The 12,258-nt window shown below is 45.2% G+C and overlaps 1 long non-coding RNA gene across 1 annotated transcript; it reads left to right on the forward strand.

The window, feature by feature from the left end:
• The first annotated feature begins 2,190 nt into the window (after positions 1-2,190).
• Positions 2,191-10,044, forward strand: LOC105471535 (uncharacterized). Its single transcript, XR_981196.3, has 3 exons — positions 2,191-2,816; positions 4,897-5,011; positions 6,097-10,044. It is a non-coding gene; the product is annotated as an uncharacterized lncRNA (long non-coding RNA).
• The last annotated feature ends 2,214 nt before the right edge of the window (positions 10,045-12,258 follow it).

Genomic DNA, 12,258 nt, shown 5'->3' on the forward strand with positions numbered 1-12,258 from the left:
AATCCGTCTCTACCAAAAAAATATAAAAATTAGCCAAGTGTGGTGGCACATGTCTGTAGTCCCAGCTACTAGGGAGCCAGAGGTGGGAGAATTGCTTGAACCTGGGAGGTGTAGGCAGAGGTTGCAGTGAGCCAAGATCATGGCACTGCACGTGATAAGGGTGCATACTTTCACAGCTGTTATTCAACATAGTACTGGAAGTCCTAGCTAGAGCAATCAGACAACAGAAATAAATAAAGGACATCCAAATTGGAATGTAAAGTGTCAAATTATCCTTCTTTGTGGATGATATAATCTTACATTCGAAAAAACCTAAAGACTCCACAAAAAACTATTAGAACTGATAAACAAATTCAGTAAAGTTGCAGATATAAAATCAACATACAAAAATCAGTAGCATGTCTATATGCCAACAGTGAACAATCTGAAAAAGAATTTTTAAAGTAATCCCATTTTCAATAGCCACACATAAAACTAAATACCTAGGAATTAACCAAACAAGTGAAAGATCTCTGTAATGAAAACCATGAAGCACTGATGAAAGCAATTGAAGAGGACCCCCCAAAATGGAAAGATATTCCATGTTCATGGATTGGAAAAATCAATATCATTCAAATGTCCATGTTACCAAAAGCAATCCATAGATTAAATGCAATCCCTATCAAAATACCAATGACATTCTTCACTGAAATAGAAAAAAAAAAAAAAAATCCTAAAGTTTATATGGAACCACAAAATACCCAGAATGCCAAAGCTATTCCAAGATAAAGAATGAAACTGGAGGAATCACATTACCTGACTTCATATTATACTGCAGAGCTATAGTAAACAAAACAACTAGCATAAAAACAGACACACAGACCAATCGAATAGAATAGAGAACCCAGAAACAAATCCACACACCTACAGTGAACTCATTTTTGACAAAGGTCCCAGGAACATACACCGGGGAAAAGACATTCTTTTCAGTGAATGATGCTGGGAAAGCTGGATATCCATAGGCAGAAGAATGAAACTAGACCCATATCTCCTGCCATATACGAAAATCAAATCAAAATAGATTAAATACTTAAATCTAAGACCTGAACCTATGAAACTACTACAAGAAAATGTTGGGGAAAATCTCCAGGACATTGGTCTGGGCAAAAATTTCTTGAGCAATACCCCACAAGCAAAGACAACCAAAGCAAAAATGGACAAATGGGATCACGTCAAGTTAAAAAACTTCTGCACAGCAAAGGAAACAATCAACAAAGTGAAAAGACAACCCACAGATTGGAAGAAAATATTTGCAAACTACCCATCTGACAAGGGATTAATATCCAGAATATTTAGGAAGGTCAAACAATGCTGGAGAAAAAAAATCTAATAATCTGATCAAAAATAGGCAAAAGATGTGAATAGACGTTTCTCAGAAAAAGACATACAAATGGCAAACAGGCATATGAAAACGTGCTCCACATCATTGATCATCAGAGAAACGCAAATCAAGACTACAATGAGATGTTATCTCACCCCAGTTAAAATGGCTTTTATACAAAAGACAGACAATAACAAATGCTGGTGAGGATGTGGAGAAAAGGGAACCCCTGTACACTGTTGGTGGGAATGTAAATTAGTACAATCACTATGGGGAACAGTTTGGAGGTTCCTCAAAAAACTAAAAATAGAGCTACCATATGGTTCAGCAATCCCACTGCTGGGTATATACCCCAAAGAAAGGAAATCAGTATATTGAAGAGGTATCTTCACTGTCATGTTTATTGTTGCACCGTTCACAGTAGCCAAGATTTGGAAGCAACCTAAGTGTCCATCAACAGATGAATGGATAAAGAAAATGTGGTGCATATACACGGCAGAGTACTATTCAGCCATAAAAAAGAATGAGATCCAGTCATTTGCAACAACATGGATGGAATTGGAGATCATTATGTTAAGTGAAATAAGCAAGGCACAGAAAAACAAACATCACATGTTCTCACTTATTTGTGAGATCCAAAAATAAAAAACAATTGAACTCATGGAGAGAGAAAGTAGAAAGATAATTACCAGAGGCTAGGAAGGATAGTGAGAATAGGTAGGGATGGTTAATGGGTACAAAAAATAGTTTAAAAGAATGAATAAGACCTAGTATTTAATAGCACAACAGGGTGACTAGAGTCAATAATAATTTAATTGTACATTTAAAAATAACTGAAAGAGCATAATTAGACTGTTTGTAACACAAAGGATAAATGCTTGTGGGGATGGATACCCCATTCTCATGATATGATTATTATTCACTGCATGCCTGTATAAAAACATCTCCTGACCTTGTAAATACATATATGGGGTGACACCTATAATGTACCCACACAAATTAAAAAATAAAAATAAGGGGAAGGTAGGGCGGCCATCGTGATGGTCAAGCAGTGATGGGCTGGGGACAGGGTGACAGTTGGCAGTTGGAATGAGGGAACCGTGAGGAATCTGAGACGTTGGAAGACAGCCCTGACCAGAGAGGGTGGGATATGAGAGACAGAGGTCAGGTGGCATGAGGCAAGGGAAGAATTTCAGAGGCAGGAAGAAAGTACACATAATAGGTCCCTGAGCAAAAACAGAAATGGGAAGGGAATATGATCTGAAAGAGAGTTTCATCTGCCTTTACGATGCCCGAGGCAGAGAGTGGCACACGAGGACAGGGTCTTGTCTTCTGGTGGCTTATGGTCTAATACAGGACACAGCAAGCTCACAAGAAACTGCCTCGTAGGGCTGAGTGAGATTCGCTGACAGAGCTGCAGAATCACATTCCTCAAAGACAGACGAAGGAGCTTGACGTAAGTTTGGATTCTCTGGTCCTGAGATGAAGACGGGTGTCAGGAGGAGGTGGCCAGCAAGTCTGGGGAGTTTAGGGCAAACTCAGAAGGGCAAGGTGAGTCAGGCACCGAGATGTATGAAATAAACACATCAAGTTGTGTGAATAAATGATCAGGGAAAGAGAGAGTTGCTTGAGGAGGAAACAAAAGCCAAAAACCCTGGATCACTCAGACAACTGGAGACAGCATGGGGGCTTGAGCCAAACTGCTGGGATTTGTTCTGAGCCTTGTTGCTTGTGTGTTCCTGGGCCATTATTACCTTCCCTGTACCTTAATACCTCCATCTGTTAAGTGGGTACTATTATAGTATCTATAGCAAAAGCTCTATAAATTGATAAAGTAAAATGAGGGGATGTTGCTTGGTTCATAGAAAGGGTTCCATCGATGTTAGCCGGCCTCAGTGCATTAAGAGGGATAAAAGAGAGGCTGTAAGTCACACTGAGCTAGTGCCGCATCACTGAAATTCTGGTAGGGAGAGGACTTTAAGAAGCAGAATGGGGTCAGGATGACCATGGGGAACACATAGTGTGCACATGAATGCTTTATTTCATTAATTCTATGCAACTCTGTGCGAGGAACTACTATCTGCCCAGGTTTACAGATGGGGAAACCGAGGCTCATAAACAGAAAGTGACTGGCACCAGGTGGCTTAGCCAGACACATGCACAGCTGGAATTTGAATCTACAACTGTACAGTCCTACAACCCATGTACCCACGCTGCCCTTTAGGAGCCACCCAGCAGCATGAGGGGAAGGAACAGGCTGGCCCTGGCAGTGTGGGGCTGCAGCCAGGTGTGCAGATCAAGTAGGCAGAGAAGAAACGATGTGGCAGATGTAGGTCACTCATCTTGAGACCTCTGGTCAAGAATGAACTGAGGGGCCGGGCATGGTGGCTCAAGCCTGTAATCCCAGCACTTTGGGAGGCCGAGGCAGGCGGATTATCTGAGGTCAGGAGTTCAAGACCAGCCTGACCAACATGGAGAAAACCCATCTCTACTAAATATACAAAATTAGCCAGACGTGGTGGCACATGCCTGTAATCCCAGCTACTCAGGAGGCTGAAGCAGGAGAATCACTTGAACTCGGGAGGTGGAGGTTGCAGTGAGTCAAGATAATGCCGTTGCACTCCAGCCTGGGCAACAAGAGTGAGACTCCATCTCAAAAAAAAAAAAAAAAAAAAAGGAATAAGGCAACAACTTGGGGGCATGAATGGGTCACCTAGCAGTTTTTTTCAGAGGGGCATGCAGGACATGTTTTCAAGCAGGGCAGAAATGGAGAAGAAGAGGCTGGGGGTATAACCGATGGAAAAAGGGCCTTGGGGGAGTGAGAAGTGCTGAAATTGGGTCACATTTGAAGGCAATTTGTTTTGGACAACAGGAAGAGAATGGCTACAATGGGAGGGAGTTTATTACTGTGTGAAAGGAAGTAAAGGGTGGCCACATGCCCCTGCTCACTCTGTGGGAAGAAAAGCTGAACTCCACCTTGGCACACGTGTCTGGTGAGCTGGGAGGGCACACTCGATCGGAAACCAGAACATTTGCGCGAGGGCTGGGGGTGTCTTAGAGAAAGCAAGTTGGGTCCCTGCTGAGGATCACACCAGCCTGAGCTCCAACCATCCACACACCCACCCAGGCACTCCATAAATTGTTAGGACTAACCAGAGAGTCAAAATTACGCAAAGCAAGAGATGCTGTCTTCGCTGATGCGGCTCACAGGCTGTGGGAGAGACTGGCATGTGCAGTTACTGCGGGAAGACGCTGTAACTGGTGATGTGAATGAGGCCGTGGAAGCCCTGAGGAGGAGTCCCAGTGCAAAAGTGACATCTAAGCTCAGGGCTGCAGGAAGGGCCAGAGGGAGGAGCAGAGGCAAGAGTGTTAGGCAGGGCAAGCGGCTTCTGCAAGCGACTGGAGGAGCAGGGCACAATACCTTCCAGGAGCTGAATGGTGTTCACAGCCCCTGGAGCACAGGCCGCGGTGCGGACAGGTGGCAACTTGCACTTCATCCTTATGTGGCTGAAGGGCCATCGATGTCTTTTGAGCAGGGAGAGGCCTGAGGGGATTTGGAGAGCTGCCTGTTTCCTCTGCCCTGCAGGATGGGATTGACAGTGCCCCTGGCTGAGGAAGGAGGGCACAAGGACGCTGTGGCCGTCAGGCCAGGTGAGAGGGGACCTCGGCAGCAATCACAGAGTGGGATGGCAGGCTCACAAAATAATCCAGAGAAGGGCTTGGGGGTCTTGGCAATGGTGAGGACGAAGGTGTACACCAGTGAGAGGGTCACACTGGGGAAGGTATGATGGGGTGCTTTTATGTGAGGAAAGGGGAGTAACCTGGTTTTGAAACCGGATTTTGATGTGCGTGTGAGATGTCTGTGCGGTCACATCCAGCAGGCAGCCAGCCTGTGGGATGGTGGTTTGGAAGAGATGTGGGAAGGAGTCAATGACTTGGGAGGTGTCAGCACAAAATCGAAGTCTCAACTCTAGGTGCTGTGTGGGTGAGTCTGTCTCATCACCCCAGGAATGGGAAGACTGCTCTGCTGGGTGAAATGAAAAGAGCAAGGTTTGGTTTTGATTTTTTTTTTTTTTTTTTTGAGACGGAGTCTCGCTCTGTCGCCGGGGCTGGAGCGCAGTGGCAGGATCTCAGCTCACTGCAAGCTTCGCCTCCCGGGTTTACGCCATTCTCCTGCCTCAGCCTCCTGTGTAGCTGGGACTACAGGCGCCCGCCACCTCGCCCGGCTAGTTTTTTGTATTTTTTTAGTAGAGACGGGGTTTCACCGTGTTCGCCAGGATGGTCTCGATCTCCTGACCTCGTGATCCGCCCGTCTCGGCCTCCCAAAGTGCTGGGATTACAGGCTTGAGCCACCGCGCCCGGCCTGGTTTTGATTTTTAAGGTGGGCAAGAGTTGAGCTGATTACTTGAGCTTGAGACACTGATGGAATTGTCTGGAGCTTATTGAGACACTGTGGGAAGGCATCCGCAGAAAGGGGTGCAACCCTGAAAGAGGGAGGGGATAGGTAGTGGACACACATCTCTGAGAAGTCTGGATTCACATGCAAGGATCCACCTTGGGCAGGGGAAGGGGGAAAGGAGCAGGGGTGGAGGTCTGAGGCAATAAATAGCTGCTGTACAGGTGAGAAGAGCTGGGGCGGACCTTGGAGAGAGCACCAGGAGATGCAGGGGGTGGGCTTGGAGCCTGTCACTCTACAGGGGAAGAAGAGGGTCATTTTTGATGGTTTTTGTCCACAGGACTCTGCACTTTAGGTGCAGGAGAGGAGGTGACAGGAAGCTGAGGCTTGGCTGACCACATGCAAAGGCATGACTTCCGCCCTGCAATTCAGAGGCATCCATGGACAGAGAAGTGGACCTGGAGGACGGTGGGGCAGCTCTGCAGGCGTCTCTGCACAGAGCCTCAGGGGTTTGGGCAGACCTTTCTGAACCTGTTGATGGAAGTCTGAGGAGGAGCCTGGGTGGAACTCTACCCCCCTTCATCCTGGGGGCCACAAGGCCAGGCTCTGATGGCTGGCCTTTTGACTAGAAGAGCAGAAAAGTACCTGGGAGGTCCATTGCAGCAGCAGCCAAGATGAGTAAGAGCAGATGTGTTCGTGAGAACATCTGAGATGCCCATGAGGGCCTCCCCGGTGGCTCCAGGTAACTTTGCAGGAGGAGGAGCCAGGGAAAGTGGAGGGACCACAGGAGCTCAGACCCCAGCTCAGTGCTGCCCGGGGATGCTCCGGTCAACATTCGTGCACATGAACTGCCTGTAATGCCACACTCACTCCCAAGCCAGACCCACCGTTTGCAGAGCACCTTATAGACTGGAAGCACTTGCCCCCAAACTTCATCCTTCATGCTCATAACGACCCCATGGAAGGGGGTGCTTTGATGCCTTGTAAATGAGGAAAGAGAGTTGGAGAACTTAGGGAATTTTTCTAACATCACACAACTCAGGTCAGGAATCCCAACCTGAATTTATTCTCACATCTTTTCATATTGCATGCTATTTAAGTTCCATGGCCCTTTGTTATAATCAATCTTTACTGTACACCCACAGCTCCCTTCTTCGGGCTTACTCAGTAAATGGCAAGCCCAGCCAAGATCAACTGTTTGCCTACTACTCCCACCTTCAGAAACATGGCTGGCCATGGCTGGAAAACGAAAGCAAACCTCCATTGCGATGGTCAAATTCATGGCCTTTAACCTCAAGTCAGTCCAGTGAGGCTCTGGTGCTGTCTGGCCCATTCACTCTCCCACTACTGCGGATAACTATTTCATACCTTCTCCTCTGCTTCACACTCCTGGAAGGATCCAGGACCCCAGCGTGCAGCAAGGTTATGGTGGGAAAGCCCCGTCTCTGACCATCAGAGAAGGTGCCTGAGGTCTGGATATCGGTACCAGCCGCCTCTCCGCCCAGTTCCCAGGGATCAGCTAAATATGCAAATTCCCTAGGGTTTGGCAATGAATGACTCCCCGGATACTAACTCACATATTTAACGTGCTCTTTGGGAGGGATGGCATTTTGAGGAAGGGTTCATTAGCGCCGTGTTCTTCTGAGTGGGCAGGGTTAGGCGACCCACAATGCCTGTGCTCTATGTTGCTCTTCCCTGTCCTGTCTCTCTGTCTGCATCAGAAAGAAGATATGCAACTAACACAAGGCTAGGAACGTGTCACCTGGCTGCTTCTCACCTGGGAGGGGTGAGGGGACTTTGGGTGAAACTTGGGGAGATTCACTGCAGCTCCCACTTCTCCTGGGACGCACCAGGCCAGCAGCACTGCCGTCTGTTTTACCCGGGTTCCATGCACTACCTCTACACAATGAGCACCAAGCAGAGATGTCACATGAGTGAAAGAGTGATGTCAGTTGAGCAAGATAACTCCTTTAAACCTCACTGCTCCTGCCACCCTGTCGAGGGCCACAGAGCAGAGAGGTCAATGGGGCTCCAGTCTCTCCCTACCTCATGACCGTGGTCCTGTGGTTTGCAGGCTTCTTTGTGAACCAGTAATTATTTAGGGAGCTTAAAAATGTTAGAAAAATTTTATTTAAAAGCATTAGATTTTTAGTAACATTCTAGCTCCATAACTATCTAAATGGCTCCTGGAAACAAGCAGACATTTCTTTCTTAGGCTCTAAGTTGAGGTGACCTTCCTTAGTGGTGAATACCGTTTGTTAAAACCAGAAATCTCGGAGTTGACTCTGGCAGGTTGAGTGTCCATGCAGGCACCAGGGAAGGCAGATGGTACCTATCTGAGTCCAGGTAAGACCCAAGTAAGAGTCCCTTAAGGGTGAGACACAACAGGAATCAAAGCTGAAGAAGTGACAGATGTCTATGAAGTCCCCTTGGTGGAAGGGTTGGTCCCAGTGGATGAGGCTGGAGTTGGCATCCTTCTCACAGGGAGACCAGGCTGGGTATTCTGCCTGAGTCAGCCTGTCGGATGCTCTGGCTACACATACACTCCATAGCCCTGGGAAAACCCAAGTACACAGGCTGAGCCACAGGAAGATTCTAGTCCAGGAGCTGCTGGACCAGGGTGGGGGACAGAGGCAGGGAGAGGCAGACATTCAGGGCATAGAAGAACTACGTCCTGAGTGCTTCTAAGAGCTAGGAAGCAGTGCTCGCATCAAAGCTGACTTCTCTGCACAGCCACTGTTGAAGACCCAGAGGAGCAGAGCAAGAACCACGTCTAAGCACCAAGACTTCTCTCTGGTCTCAGGCCCCAGGCAGTGTGACCTTCTGTCCTGTCTCCGTGCCTGTCAGGCCAATTCCCTCCTCTTAGTTCTGGTCATGAGGGGCCCTTGCACTTCCAACCCTCCCCACCCATCACCCTTATCATTCCACTTATGGAATTCTCTCTCATGAACTTCCCAAGCCCCCACCTGCTTGCTAGGACCCCCCAATATCAGGCTGCTTTCTGGGAGCCGATTGCTTTCTCAAAGCCCTGGCGCTCTGCGAGTTGCAGACCTGGGAAGTGAAGCAGAAGCTTCACAGGATACCCTGAGCACTGTGCAGGGACAGAGGCTGCAACCCCACCTTGTGGACTTCTGGCTTGGCCCAGCCCTACACAGTCTCAGGTCATGTAGCCTGGAGTTTCTGTAACAATGGTACCGAGTCTAAGGTTCTAAGCAGACACTGCTGCCTCTTCATGCTGCTCAAATAAACGGGGAAAAGGATGTGAATCAAGAGTTTCAAGGTGAATGGGGCGTGTCAGGGAGTGGGAAGGTGTGGGTGGCAGACCTAGGGACCATTTTTCCTCTCCACTCTCTGAAATGACTTTCACACCTTTTTATCTCTTCTCATACCTCCAACAGCCCTGCCTCTCCTTCCTCTCAGCTGCTACACTGCTTCCTGTTTAACTGAGAAAACATGTAAACTACCCCAGATTTTATTAATAGCCATTCTTCCTCTAAAGCGCTGGACCCCACCCTACTTCCCACTCAAGGACATCCCCCCTGTAATTGACCTCTATCCACCTGCATCATTAGTTTTTCCCTCTCTGTGGGATCATTTTTGAGCAAATCATGCTGGGATGGTGAACTTTTAAAAATCAGCTCGACCGAGCTATAATTTGTATATAAAATGCACTCATTTAAGATGTGAAGTTAGATGAGTTTGACGAATGTATACACCTGTGTAGTCACCACCACAGCCATCACATTGTATAAATTCCCATCACCCTCAAAAGGTTTCCCATGGCTGAGTGGCATTCCCTTGTGTGGCTACAGCACAGTTTGTTTATTCATTTGCCTATTGGTGTGCAATTGTGTGGTTTCTACTTTTTGGCTATTATGAATAAAAAGTGCAGTGAACATTGATCGATGAGTCTTTGTGTGGACATATGTTACCATTTCTCTTGAGTAAATACAAGTGGAATAAGTGAGCTATGTGATATGTTTAATTTTATGAGAAACTTCCAAACTGTTCTTCACTTTACATTTCAAAAGCAGTCTCTGAGAATTCCAGATACCACCACCCTTGGTATTATCAGGTTTTTCCCCCTAACATTAGTCATTCGATTTTGTGCTTGTGTGTGGAGGAATGTTAATTTTGGTTTTAATTTGCATTTCTCTGGTGACTGATGTTGAACCTCTTGTGTTTATTGGCTATCCATATATCTTGTTTTGTGAAGTATATGCATATCTTTTGCTTACTGTATTATAGTTTTCTACATATCACCACACATTTCTCAGCCTAAACCAAAAACTAAAGCGCACTTCTTGTCTCTCAGTTTCCATGGGCTTCTGCTCCAAGTTTCACAAGTCTGCAATCAAGGTGTCAGCCTGGGCTACGGTGTGATCTGAGACTCAGGTCTTCTTCCAAACACATGTGCTTGTTGGCAGAATTCATGTCTCTGCAGCTATAGAACTCATGGTGGCTTGTTTCCAGGCCAACAGGGGAGCTTCTCTTCTGCTTCAAGAGTTTAAAATTCTTCTTACCATGCCCATTTTTGTATTGGGTGGTTTGTCTCCTTACTGAGTTGGATGAGTACTTTATAAATTCTAGGTACAAGCCCTATGCAGCTGTATGTATTGCAAATATTTTCTCCCAGGCTATAACTTGCCATTTCATTTCATTTATTTATTTATATTTATTTTTTATTTTTTATTTTTTTTGAGACGGAGTCTCGCCCTGTCGCCCAGGCTGGAGCGCAGTGGCTGGATCTCAGCTCACTGCAAGCTCCGTCTCCCGGGTTTATGCCATTCTCCTGCCTCAGCCTCCAGAGTAGCTGGGATTACAGGCGCCCGCCACCTCGGCCGGCTAGTTTTTTGTATTTTTAGTGGAGACAGGGTTTCACCGTGTTAGCCAGGATGGTCTCGATCTCCTGACCTCGTGATCTGCCTGTCTCGGCCTCCCAAAGTGCTGGGATTACAGGCTTGAGCCACCGCGCCCGGCAATTTCATTTTCTTAATGGAGTGTTGGCAGAAGAGAAATGTTTGATTTAAATGAAGTCTAACTTCTCAACTATTTTTTTGTATGGTTCATGCTTCTTATTCCTACACAAGAAACATTTGCCTATCCAAAGGCTACAATATTTTCTCCTATATTTTCTCCTAGACGTTTGATAACCTTAGCTCTTATATTTAGTTCTCTGACCCATTTTACGTCAACTTTTGTGTATGATGTGAGATAAGAGCTGAGATTCAATTATCCCCCCAAATTGATATCCCATTTTACCACACCATCTGTTGAAAATACCATTTCCCCTGTTGAATTACTTTGGCACCTTAATTGAAAAAAATAAATTGACCACACATAAATGGCTCTAATTCTAGATGCTCTATTGTTGTATTGGTTTATATTTCTCTACTTATATCTACAGTAATTATGTGATTGTTACATATTTATATTAAGTCTTAAAATTAAATAAATTATATCCTTCAGCATTTTGTTATTTTTCAAAATTGTTTAGGCTATTCTATGGCACAAAGGTCATATTTTTATGTAAATTTCAGCTTGCCAACTTCTAAAAAAAGTAAGCGTGCTGGGTTTGCACTGAATACATAACGCAATTTGGGAAGAAATGCCATTTAGTGATATTGAATCTTCTGATCCATAAATCTAGTATATATCTCCATTTTCCTCCAATATTGTGTTGTAGTTTTTGGTGTCCATGTTTGCACATATTTCATTAAAATTTCACTGAATATATATCATAGTTTTGGATGCTGTTATAAATGGCATTTAAAAATTTCATTTTCAGGCCAGGCATGGTGGCTTACGCCTGTAATCCCAGCACTTTGAGAGGCAGAGACAGGCGGATCACTTGAGGTCAGGAGTTCAAGACCAGCCTGGCCAACATAATGAAACCTTGTCTCCACAAAAATACAAAAATTAGAAGGGCATGATGGTGGGCACCTGTAATCCCAGCTACTTGGGAGGCTGAGGCAGGAGAATTGCTTGAACCCGGGAGGTGGAGGTTGCATGTGAGCTGAGATGGTGCCATTGTACTCCAGCCTGGGTGACAAAGCGAGATTCCATCTCAAAAAAAATTTTTTTTCACTTTCAATTATTCATTGCTAGTATATAAAAGTATAATCAGTTTTTGTATAGTGATCTTGTATTTTGTGACTTAGCTAAATTTACTTAATAGTCCAGGAGATTTTTTAAAAGATTCTTTATGATTTTCTATAAACATGATCATGTCATCAGCAAATAAAATTTGGTTCCTTCTTTTCCTATCTATATGCCGTTTTGCACTTGCTGAGACTTCCAACACAATGTTAAATAAAACTAGTGAGACCAGACACCCTCCCCTTGTTTCCATTACGAAAGAGAAGGTACTCAGTTATACAGTATTCAGAAAGTACTCAGTATTCAGTGTATGTATATATGTATATTTAGTGTGTATATATATGTATCCAGTGGATTTTATATATATAATATATAGTATATCTAAATATAGTATATCATACTA

This window comes from Macaca nemestrina, chromosome 12, assembly GCF_043159975.1.
Source record: "Macaca nemestrina isolate mMacNem1 chromosome 12, mMacNem.hap1, whole genome shotgun sequence".
Lineage (NCBI taxonomy): Eukaryota > Metazoa > Chordata > Mammalia > Primates > Cercopithecidae > Macaca > Macaca nemestrina.